The following is a 13,139-nucleotide window of genomic DNA, read 5'->3' as shown; positions in this document are numbered from 1 at the left end:
GGCTGCTCTGGGACTCAGTGGTTACCGGAGAGCTTCAAGGTATTTAGAGGTCCGACCATGTTGAAGTCTCACTAAGGCCCCTTCTGTATTATAAAAAGGTTTGTTAATCTGTCAATAATTCTTTCACGAATCACTGGTGCGTCAATACATTATTTTGTCCATCTCTTAAAATCCATGCATGCAGTGTTCAGTCTTGACATCCAGGTCCATTAGTTTATGACCAATTCATAAATGACATCCCTGAACTAATGTAATGTTCTAGGCTGAAGTTAAGAAATACAAATGTTGGATTAACAAGATTGTTTCTTCACTAAAGATGCAGTTATGATGGATATTGACTATCGAGCTTTGGTTCACTAGAAGTAAAATGTTCATGTTATTCGTTCGCTGGTTTTAAGTTATTGACGTTGAGAGCGCTTACATTCAGTGCTTTATGCTTTATCCCCGATGAGCGCTTTCCCCAGTTTTTACACTGTCTGACTGATGGCATTTTTCTTTCTGGTCCTTCATTTTCCAAAATGATCCCTTTTTTAAAACATAGCCAGAAGTGAAAAGTCTGAGGAAATGGGGTGAAGGAGAAATGTGCCACAGTTTAACATCAAGCCTGAAGAAAGGAACCAATACCTCTACAGTCATTTGCACTAGTTTGATAGTTATGTATTGTACCTCGGCGCTATTATTATTATTATTATTATTATTATTATTATTATTATTATTATTATTGAATGATTCTAAACAGGTAATGTGAGCCGTGAGAATTTCCTGCTCTTTGCTCACAGAGCTGTTCGTTCCTTTTTGGCTCTAGCGTGAATTGAGCTCGTGGTGTGAGCATTAGGTGCTGGAGTGAAATCGAAGCGGGATGGAGTGTATGATGAGGCAACGCTCCAACTTAGAAAAAAAAAGAAAAAGCCGCTCTGTCCTGCATCCAAAATCCTCTGGTTGGCACTTCCCGTCCGGCTGCGCTCCGTTCAAGTACTCTGCCGGATTGAATCCAGGGCAAGTTTTATTCTGTGGCAACTTAGCAAGTTTATCTTTGTTGAAATCAAAGTCGTTACAATTTGATATATAGTTTTTTTCCACATTCTTGTGCAAGAGGGTGAACACTAGTCATGAGCAATCAAAAATGTAACTCATTTTCATGCTCTGGTGCTGGTCTCACAAATGGAGACCCAAGAGAAAGCTGCCATCACTCCACTTCTGCAAAAAACTTGAGAAAGAAGTGTTCCACACAGCATCTGTAGATATATAACACAAGTCTAATCCAGCAAGCGCTGCACTGTCCGCTTCAGATACGAGGAAGCTTGCTGCCACCATTCGCCGCGATGCATTAGATGTCTTAGTGGGTAGACGCTTCGAATGGAAGTAGGACTCTTTATTCATTACGTTGGTTGAATGGCCTCAGTTGAGCTTGGTCGCCTCCTCTATAGTGGGATAAGTGTGATCTATGAACTGGCTAATTGTCTTTGTCCTGATCGCTTCCGTGACCAGGCCATTAAGCGTCTGGAAAGGTCATTTCCTGCCCTATTTCTGTTGCATCCATCAGGGGAGAGAGGAATACTTGAGATGATGTTATTGCAATATTATTGTTTGATTTATTTGTCAAATTATTGAAGCTCGTCCCCCGAGAGAGGTCGTGGGATGTGGAAACAGCTGGGAATTTATAGAGTTTCAGAGGCCAGCAGAAGGCTTTACTGGTTAGGAAGGGAACGGATGATAAGCCAAGGAAATATTAATTCATAGCCTGTGTGGGAACAAGAGGAGCATGGAGTCGTACTTAATCCCCTATAGCTGCTATCAAAAGCAACTGAGGTTGACTCTCACATAAAGTATGGCTCCAGAGTGGATGCATTATTGTTCACCCTCCAGTTTTGGCCCTCCGCTAAATAGTTGACCGGATATGAGATGTCTGTGAACTCGGTGTAAGTGAATCTGAGTAGCTCTTTAAGTGGCAGCTTTTCCTTCCTCAAGGCTGGTCCTCTTGTATCCATTAGGGGCAGACATAAGTGACAGGAAATATAGGATTCTCCATTTGAAAAACTGCAAGGAAGCGGAGGTCGTTAAATCACAAACTTCAAGCTCAGTTTATTGACAGTTTTTGAACTACTTAAGATTTATATTTCAAAAAGGAGTTTTTGCTTCTACACCGAGACGACCAAGTGACAGAAATGTGATCTATTCTGGTGCTTGTTGGCGCGGGAGATGAGCAGGACGAGGAAAGATTTGACAAAGTAAAGCTGTGATCGAACATCAGTGGGAAGACGGCTCCTGAGCAGCAGCCCGCAGATCATGAGTTACTCCGTATCTGAACTTGATTTTTAGTTTTTCAACTAATGTTAATAATAGTATTCTGTGCAGTCACTTTGAAATATGCAACTTTCTCTGCACACACATCTTGCAAGGTTTACACTTTTAGTTTTTATTTAGTTTCTTTTTTTCATTTTTATATAACATTTTGTCACAAAACAAAGAAGATCGCCCATAACAGTTTCTTAGAGCCTGAGGTGGCGTCTTCAAATAGCTTGTTCTGTCTTTGTGATTTTGTTTTTATGACTCTACTTCAATACACCTTACCGACAAATATGAGAAATATCAAATTCACTCTTACGCCTAGTAAGTGTCAATGAGCGGTCGCCTCGCACTAAACCCCGGCATCAGCCACGTCTTGTGTTTTCCTTGATTGTTGTTTGAACGGCCTTCTTCATCCTCTCTGGTGTGAAAACATCCGATTTCCACAAAATCAAAGTGTTGGGCACGCTCCTAATTCAGTTATGGAAATCCTCACCACCGAGTGTCTCTCCTGCCGGCTGTGTAGTCAAGTGAACACTCGGTCACACTGAGCGGCCGTAGAAGAGGTCGCACCAGCGGATGGTTCAGAAGTGGATTGTTAGCACCAGAAGCTGAGAGCTTTTCAACCAGACAACCGTTTCCTTCTCCTCTTCCATCACAATTAGTTTTGTGGTGAGGTCACTTTGAGAAGGGATTTGGTTTGTAAAGTTTACGTCCTGGCCTGCGCTTCCTCCTGCATTGCTATGTGTACAATGACTCGGCAAAAAAAAAAAAAAAAAAGAGTGTAGTGGTTTGATTGACTCATCTGGTCTTCTGGACCGATGATTAGAATCGTCAACTTTTAGGAGACGGCCCTAACAATAATGAGAAGTTATATTTGTACTTTTATACGTACCAAACTTGCTAATATTTTGTCCAGCTGTCCAATTATTCTCCACTACAGCTGGCTGATTCAATAACAATGAAGACACCGTGTCATTTAAATGAGTATTGTCAGAGCACCAGCCAATACAGATTTGTTTTAGGATAATTTATTTTTGCTGACTTAAGTATTTGGAAACACGGTCAACATTAATCCCACTGCTGCGGATCTGCCAGCGCTCTTATTTTGAAACATTCAGACGCTGATAGTGTGTACAATACATCTTCCACAACGACACGAGTGTCAGCCTTCTCTGTATGCTCTTGTCATTTGACTTGGCATTCAGCATTTGATGCATTACGCTTCCTCCTACAGGGGCATACTTTGCTTTTGAAGAGCGCACTAGGGGTCACATTAACGTGATTATTCACTTTACCCTTTGTCACGCCGTTTCTCTCTTTAAATGAGTCAGAGCTTAGCTTTAGCATGCATCAGTAGAAACCCAGGGCATTTAAATAAATCGAATAAATCATTGTGCTCCTAAGTGGGTTTGCTTGACTTGAGTGCAACCTGTTGTGACCCCGACTGCTCCCAGCCTCCCCGAAGTAAAACAAAGATGCTGCTTTGTGCTCTTGTGCCCCTCTTCGGCTATTTGCTTTATTTATGCCTGAATTTTTTTTGTGGCGGCTTTTGGAATAGATTCTTCCTGACTTGTACGCAGGTCATTAGAGAATGAAGTTTATCTTGCCTCACTGACTAATTCCTTCTGGCAAAAATAAAAAAAATACCCTGCTTTGCCACAAATACATTCCCTCCCATTTTCCTGTGACAAAACAACAAGGGACAAGACAGGCGCACAATGAGTGCTGACATTTTCTGCCACGGGGTCCATTAGCACTCTCATGTGTGACTAACCATTGTGTATTTGCACCCGTAGCTCCAAATGTTAGCGTGTGTGTACTTTAGTGAAGGCAAATGGTGATACATAACGACCACAAATTGGAAAATCCTCATTTAGTTTGTGAAATGTGGTCTCGTACGTGTTTTCGTGTTTTGTCTCAAAAAAAACAAAAGACTTTGCTGAACGCAGTGTTGGCAGATGCAGTGACAGAAAAAAATCTGTTTAATATTACACGGATATTCTGCAGATTTTACTCATGAAGAGCATCAAAATGAATTATTTCGACTTTCAGTTAAATTTTTTTTGCAGAAAGACGTCTTCACAAAAGTCTTTTTCAAACTCCATTCTCCTGATGGTAATGGTCAAAGACAAAACACAAGGGCTGCATGATATTGCAATATGATTTGTAATTTGCAAAAACATGCGATTTTCACCAGATGACAAAGTATCTGTTTTTGATTATTTCTTTTTACACTTTCTAGTAAAATGCATCACTTTGAGCAAAATTAAGAGGCTGGATCAATGAAGAACTCTGTGCTTGTGTAAACAGACAAACCTTCTTAGCAGGGATTCGGATTCATTTCTGATTTTTACAAAACTGGAGAAGTAGGAGTTGCAACTACTGAAAGCAAAAAGGTGCTTTCACACTCGTATGCTAATCAGTGGGTTATATCACTGCAGCATATGTGTCCCGGTTAACAGTGTAGATCGTGATCAACGTCAGACTTCACAGCGAGGACTTCAGCTTCCTGGACCAGAATTCAGAGCTCTTACTCGCCGAGAATGACAAGTAGCCATCTGGTAATTCTTCTCTTCAGACCTGCGCGGGAGCTCCACACCGAAATAGCATCAAAGGCAAAGAGTTGCGTTTTGAAAATGGGCTGTTGCATCTAGAGCGCTGAGATCTCACTTGTATTGTCACTCGGGGGGTCTGATACTCACTCATTTAAGAGAGGAAGCGTCACGCAAGAGACAAACAATACAAACAGCAAAGGAGCACTTTTTTTTTACAAGTATTAATTGACACATGAGGGAATAAGGCTTCTTATCTGGTCTCCTTGAAACCACGCATAGCCTTTGGGATGTTGTGAAGTATACTGGCAAGGTGTGGGCTTTCTTCTTAAAACAAGAGTAAAGCAGGCGTTGCAAAGAAGTCTGTGAAGTGGTGACACTGACAGTGAGTGACGGAAGTTGATTTTGTTTTTGGAAAGGCTACAAATGTATTTGCCTAAAGACTCAAATGTGGCAGAAATGGGACATTGGCTGCAGGACTCCGTCCTCCATATTGGTTTTAATGTATTATCCTTTTCTTTTTTTACCAGTGACTTTTTTCCCCATTTAACAAATGAAAGACACCAAACGTAATGCTCCTGTGGAAGGTAATTACTGAACTACAGACTAATTATTACAGCTGGATGGAAACGTATGTGCACCTGCATGATGACCTCAGGTTATGATTAACTTTAATCAATATTGAAAGTGAGAAAACCTTAAAGAGTACCCATGAACGTACATGGCACTGCAGTGACGCAATCCCTGAAGGCATGAGTAACATATGTCGAGATAATGACTGAATATGCTCGTCTTATCTTACTCCATGAAGAAAAAACGGCATTCAGGAAGTTTTCTATCTCTTTTTAATATGTTATTTTGTCCTTTCTCCTTGAATTTCAATATTAGTATTATTGGTTATGCCCTGCAGCGTGCAGTTTTCAAATGTGGAAACAAAGCTGGACTCTTGAAGACGAGTGCAGGACCGCGCTGCTTTTAAAAGCCTGTGTCAGTGATGGCAGCTGCTCATCATAAATCTAGTCTGTACCAGTCCGTTCCCTCACGAGGTTACTATATAGGTGGTCTGAAGCAAATTATAGCGCAGTTGTGTTTTCAGAACAGGCTGCAAATAAGAACACACACAATGTGGAAGGCAGCTAAGCACTGAAGTGAAGAGAAAGGCATAATTAAAAGAAGCGTTGAGAAGACAGATGGGAGAGAGCGAGAGGCGTCGTTGCGAATGAAGCGGATGTTTTTGGACATGCAGACGGTGACAAAAGATAGTAATATACATTTTGAAGCCCTAAAAGAACAGTCAGTCCCCACTTCCACCTAATCCCATTTTAATTAGGAGGTACAACTTGCACCTTTAAGGAGCGCCCTCATTGGCTTTAAATAGTGTTTTGTCACAGGACTGAGCGCTTCGGTACGCATCGGCTCAGCTGCTTATTGCAAATCAGCAGCTGGTTATCCAAAGAGGGTGCGAGTGACATCAAAGAGACACAACTTTGCACTGCAGCGGTGTGAGCCGCTGTGTTCGAGCCTCACGTAAAAAAGTTTTGAAGCCCCCCCCACCCCCCCCCCCCCACCCCCCCCCCCCCCCAACCCGCTCCCTCCCCCCTGACGGGATTGACTTTGCAAAGAATGGACAAAGTTGCAAAGTCGGTCGTCGATGCTTCAATGCATGCAGTGTGTCGCTTTAGAGATGGCCATTCACAGCCAGCCACACACACACACACACACGCACACACGCACACCGCTCTCCCAGCCTGCCGTTGTTGATGAGCATTGGAGCCAGTGAGCCTCTCATTAGCCATTCCTCTGGAGCACAAAAGCACATCGACATAGGCTGGATGTTTTTCTAACAGACTGCAAATAGCTCCACCAACTATTTAAGTTGAGAGCGAGCGCTCCCAGAGTCATTAGCATCGGAGCGCCCCTGCCAAATCGCAACACATGCCATCCTGTAATAATGATACAGTGACGGCCCACAGAGCCCCGGTGTCCTTTGTGCCGCAGCCTAATGGTTGATATGTTGATCTGACCATACACTGCATGCATTGAAGCATCCTGTCTTTCAAAGGAGAGGCCAGGGAAGAGCTTAGTGTTTTCTTTATTGCCTCCTGCCACGAGCGCCTCCTAAACTTATTAGTCGGGCTCTATGCATTGCTCTCAGAAGACGTTGCGTTGCACATGCACGTGTAAGCTAACATGACCTTATCAACCGCAGTGTTGTCACACCCGTTCACTCACTGCGTTGCAGAAAGGGCACAGGCCCTTAACAGTAGAAAGAGGATTAGTCTGTAAATGAAAGATTCTTAGTGAGTTTAATGGAATAGAGATGAGTGGTTGGGAGATTTAAATAAATTAACCTTCAGTGAATTCCCTGAGGCTTGGAGGAATGGCAGAGGGGGTCTGAGGAGGATTTTTATTTATTTTTTCATGTCACTGATGATATGAATAGTCATGAAATGATGAGCTAGTTAACCCGAGCTCGTGTTTTCAAGCACAGCAGAAGTGAACTTTGAATATATTATCAAACTCAAAATGTTCCTGGCAGCGGAAAACCCAAATCTGGTTCCTCTCCATTTGCATTTTCTTATTATCTGCGCATCGCAGTGTGTTCCAGTTTGTATGCCAATGTATTGGTAAAGTTTATATTGTATGCAGAGTAGGGGCAAATTATTAAATGCACAATGATATGTTCAAACGCTAGCATTGTTTCAAAATGTCATCACAACATCGGGGAATAGATTAACCTTTACCAAGCTCCTAACTGTAAAAACATAATTCTTTCTACGTAGTCATCCGGATATTAACCCTGATTGGTGATTCTGACATTTACTTAAAGATGCAACTTGCCTAACCATCTGGATATTCTCTCACTGGTTTGTATTAATGTAATAGCAGATACATTAGCACATTTGAATTGAAAGAATTTTATCTTGTATTTTCTTCCTATTGTCACTTAATTACTTCCCAGGACTGGTTCTACAGCCATGTCTGCTTTAGAAAAGGGGCAGGTAAATAACACTAAGTAATTTTAACATAATTTGAGCAGCCTTTGAAAGTTAAACTGTGGAATGATATGATATATAATAAATAAGATAACTATTTGTCATATCTCTATTGTTTTTTCCATTTTGAAGTGAGAAATGTTCTATACGAGTCCAACATGTTGTGAGTCCAACATGTTGGACTCACAACATGTTGTGAGTCCAACATGTTGTGAGCCGCTCTACAGGGGGATCAGTCTACAAATATGTACCCAGTGTAAGCGGCTACAGTTTTTGTGTCATAAAATGTATCATGTCTGTGAATTATGTTTGTGTGGCAAGTTGAGTAGTCTCTAACAAAGAGGCCCATAACCTCGAAACGAATTCAAATATGAAGGCCAAACTCATCAACAATTTGTCGTACACACTCTTGTGGGAGGCAAAATTGTCCTCCCGTAACAGCTCTGCATGATGAAACGGTAGCAATTTCAGTTATACATATATATTAATTCTACGTTTCTAAATGTCTAATTTTATCTTGGCTCTATTTGACGTCGGCTGAACGAACACACAACACCGACCAGTGTTTGCAGAACAAGAGATTAGCTTCAGTGTTTGTGGAGCGCGCCCACCATATCGTGGATGAATTGTCTACTTTGCGTAAGTGTCAGAAATGCAGCTCAAACACAAGAGTCAGAAAACAGGACGCCCTCAGTCATTCATTTTACTTTGTTAAAATGAGCAAAGCCTCTGGGATGGAGCAGCTGTCCATAAAATGGCCCCGTGACCACCACTGGTATGAGCTGCCTGTTGTTCTAACTGCCCTTTGTCTTTGCTATAAATACACAGGAAGTGAAAAGCTTGGCTAATAGCCTCGTGAGGATACCACAACGGCCTGGCATGCTTTGCCATCCATCGCTAAGCCCCATCGGTCAGACACCTTGTTTATACATCTGCTCGGTGCATTCATAACGTAAGTCCGCGCTCTTATTTAGGAGCTCATGCTCATCGTCCACGTCCCGTTGTCCTTATGGCCACTCCAGGCTATGAATAGAGCAATATCTCATCGTATTGTGGTGACGGGTCTTTAGCAAGACTTAATGGAGGTCTTGTGACTTTCATCAGTAACCTTTCAGGTGACTAACGGCTAATTTGGGATCCAGTTTGTAGACTTGCCAGCTGCTTCCCAGCAGAACCCAGAGGTATAGCCTGTGACTGTCACTTCCTTGCGACCCAGAGCCGTCTGCCTCGCGGCGATCGTGACGCAGCAGGATTTTGAATGATATCAGAGTGAGACTCGTGACCTGCATGTTTAATAATTCCTTTTTTTCTTTTTCAAATCGGTTATTGGAAGACTTAATGCCCTTTCCACTCCAACCACATGTCGTCCACATGGTCGGCATTCTGCCTGAAATGTTAAAAGCGTCGGCTCCATTTTGATGGATTGTCATCGGTGCTTAATTGTTGATTGATACGAAAATACGCAATAATGTAAGCATCATCTCAAATATGAGGATTAGCTGTTTTCCTCTGTTTTATTGAATGTTAAGTTGAATATCTTTTTGACTCTTTGTCAGACAAAACAAGCAAGTTAAAGATGTCTCTTTGGACTTTAAATAATTGGGATGGCCATCAGTTGAACGGCACCATGTGTCCTAACAAAAAGTGCTCCACCAATTACAGATGATTACCAAAAGAACATTGCACTTGATAATACCCTCAGGAAGAAAGCTGTACAGTGGGTCCATTCAGATGAAATTCATTTTCTATTCCCCGTAGATTTCCTGCCTACAGTAACTCCATTGATCAGGTCTTTGACTAATCAGTGAACTCTTGGCTTTGTCTTTCTGCTGTGCTTAATCTGAGTGAATCATGAATAAATGTTTTCCTTGTTATAGCATTAATCCAGTCATGTAGATCCAACGGTGAGCTCATGACCTCTTAAATGAAGTAGTGCAATTAAATATATACTTAAATTGCTCCACTTACAATATTAAACTCCTTATTTTGTCTGCTGATTGAGAAACAACTCTGTGATTATTTCTCCTTGGTTTTTAAAAACAGATATTTTTAAAGACCAAGGGGAACAGACACAGCTCGAGAACATTCTGTAGTACTTTTAAACAATACGGCGTCCCAGTGAGGTTTTTGCTGTTTACCATTAAAACATTGATCCTGCAGATTTTGTCCTGATGGGGGAACGTGGCAAACCACTTTGCCTGTTTTTGTAGTTACAAATCAGTGGAGCTGGGAGGCAGTTTGTTGTGGTTTACTAATGAATTGAAATGGTCTGAGAAGGCAATTTACCTCAGACGTTTGAGATATGGTAATGTTGTGTGCCACCATCTGGCCCTTTGCCTTGTTCAGATGAATGAACGTGCAGTATTCTACATGGCCTTCATGCAGCATTGTGTCCGTTTCTCAGTGCTTTCTTAGATTAATAGTCCACTACTTAGCTCCCTGCCCCGCCCCTTTACACACACACACACACACACACACACACACACACACACACACACACACACACACACACACTTAAGCACTTACCTGCAATGTTGTGCTGAGGCACATTTTCTAATGCTCTGCATTATTCATACTGTATTGCTGGGGTTATTATCTGATAGGAGTTGGATTAAGAACTACAAGAGAATTATACAAACATGCCACCAGGAGAGTCATTGAAACAAAGTGCAGCGACGGTTAATGACGTAATCTGTCCAGAAAGATCTCAGGTTTGATCCCCACAGATGCCGGTGTGCTTTAAAATGCTTATTACAAAGGAAATGATGAAGTCAGTCTTTCTTTAATTGCTCTCAAACCGCTCGTATTTCATGACTCTGCGTCGCGGGAGACTTGATCCGTACCCGGTAAGGGGTGTGTCTTTTCGCAGGCTAATATATGTGAGATGTCCATTGCATCACATGTGATTTGTGTAAGATCCTTTTAAGTTAGATTACTCTCACTGAAAAGTAGTTTGTTTCAGCCACTTCCAGTGCAAAATAATCTTTTTAAACTGCCACTTAAGCTTCATTTTAAATCGATGATCTGCTGTTTTTTTTCGTTGATCTATAGAAAAACTATTTAAAAAACACAATTTTGACAACAGGTTTGATGTCTTCAAATTATTGAATTAGTCCAAAAATCTCATTCACCATATGGAGGTAAAGTGGCACATATCTACGTTTAATAAATGTTTAAAAGAAAAAAAGGCAATAAATTAACTAATTTCAACTTCAAATTTATAGCAGTGTTTGCTTTTTTATCTTCTGTCAATCAACCCGATAATTAATCGGCCGGTGATTTCAACTGTCTGAGATTGACAAACAGCCATACGAGTTCCAAATTATGACATCAGATAATTTGAGTCGTGTCTTGATTATTATATTATAAAGACATTGTGTTCAGCATGCAGCGCTCTACGTTCTCCGTGGTGTACAATTTGGTTTCGCATCCAAGGCAGTTAAATGTTTTTTTTCATGAACCACAGAGTTTCATTGCATATTCTACTGGTCCTGTGCTTTCCTGGCCCACCATACCATTAATAGTGCATGTTGTTAATGCATCCTTGATGTGAGATCAGATCGCTTTCCTTTCTTGTAGCTCATCCTGATGCCACGGAGCATAACGTTTGTCTGTTAGTTCGCCATCTTCATTTCCTTCATTCACTTCTGTCCAAAGCCTCCACCTGACTCCACCCAGCCTCCTGGTATATGAACCCCCTCCCCCAGGGAGTGCTATCCACTGACATCACTCTTCCCTCTGGCCAGATGTTGGAACTTAAACACATCATCCATCATCTTACAGACAAAGGAGTAGCCCAGCAGAAAGGGGCTGTGACCCGGCAGAGACGTTCTTAATCTACATGCTCACACAAAGAGACTCGGTTCCTTGAGGCTGTGTCGCCCCAAACTTCCTTTTTAAATCAACATGTGTATCTTTTGTGGGCCGTAACTTTTCAATAACTGGTTCTGAACACTGGCAACTGTTCCGAGATAACATAAAATGACGACGTACAGCCAAAAGCTGTTTCATTGAGACTAAATCTGTAAAAAAAAAAAAAAAACGCTTTTCTTCAATTCTGCCTCCGAGCTTTTCTGTAGTAACACTATCACTCGAGAGCGAGATAAGGTACCGAAACGCACACAAAATGTACTAGATGCAGTCAGTCAGCAGCTCTGCATCGGTTTTACATCGCACATTTGAGCACATCACATTTCCTCCTTCCTGATTCATCCTCTGTACCAGTAACCTTTTTTTTATATCACATTTGGAGGTCCCTTTCCCCTGATAAGTCCTTTTAGGAGACAGGGTTGTGAAATCTTTGGACAAACCCGGCCTGTACGACACGCAAAAGTAGTTTCTCTCCTTGATCCCGATGCAGGCCCAGTCACTGCTTTAGCTGCGTGGTGCTTCCTTGTCAGCTGCTAAATACTGTTTCACTCTTTTCATGGTTTCTCTTGGCCTTTTCTTCACAGCAGCTATAATGCCATCAACTGAAAGGCTGTCTCTTGTAAACTGTATATTGGTGGAGTTAACATTGGCAGAGTAATGGATTCATTTCACTCTCGACACCATTGGCGTTCATCGTTAAAGAAGTGTGACGGATGGATGCTGAGCAGAGATCGACTTCAGGTCTCTTACTGTGTGAGAGAGCTCGGTCAGAAGATCTATTGAGACCGACTGCCGCAAATACAAAGTCCCTCCTGCCTGCATACAACAGAAGATGGAGTTTGTACCAACATCAGTGTTTTAAATACAGCTCCTTTAATATTTTCATACAATTCTTTCACAGATTACACTGAAATATTGGAGAAATGTTATCATTTTTGCTTTTGTACTCTTTTCAAAGCCATGAAACGCACCTTACTTGAAGTATATTCCAAAGCACAACTAAGAGTCTTCACATCGTAAAGGAGATTTTATAAAACAAAGACCACAGTTAACGTCTGTTATAATTATGTTCACACTCGGGGGCCTGTCTGGATTTGATAACAACTGATAAGGGTCCTCTTGACCGCTGATGGAGCCACATTAATGCGGGGCTTCTGGTCTGTTGTGCAATAGAGGGAAAAAATCAAATCTGCTCACAAAGAAATGTCATGAATTTTTCATGACTGTAGACTGAGTCTCCCCAGGACCCTGCTCTGAATCATAAACAAATACACAACTCTTAAAGAGTGGAAACTAGCTGATACATCAAGTTAAGTTGTTTATCATTTATTAGGACTCGGGCTCAAACTCAACATTGTTTTTGTTTTCATTACTTATGGATGTAAGTGTTTTTTTTTTAAGGGTATTATTCATGATATGACTGACGATTCTG

The 13,139-nt window shown here is 41.5% G+C and overlaps 1 protein-coding gene across 7 annotated transcripts in view; it reads left to right on the top strand.

Moving 5' to 3' along the window:
- The window catches only part of enox2 (ecto-NOX disulfide-thiol exchanger 2), a 154,095-nt gene that overhangs the window by 57,159 nt on the left and 83,797 nt on the right, over positions 1 to 13,139 (top strand). The window lies entirely within an intron of this gene.

Source organism: Clinocottus analis, unplaced genomic scaffold (genome assembly GCF_023055335.1).
Source record: "Clinocottus analis isolate CAN_PGR_092001 unplaced genomic scaffold, fCliAna1.0.p SCAF_10, whole genome shotgun sequence".
Taxonomy (NCBI): Eukaryota; Metazoa; Chordata; class Actinopteri; order Perciformes; family Cottidae; genus Clinocottus; species Clinocottus analis.
This window is presented reverse-complemented; position numbering and strand designations above follow the sequence as displayed.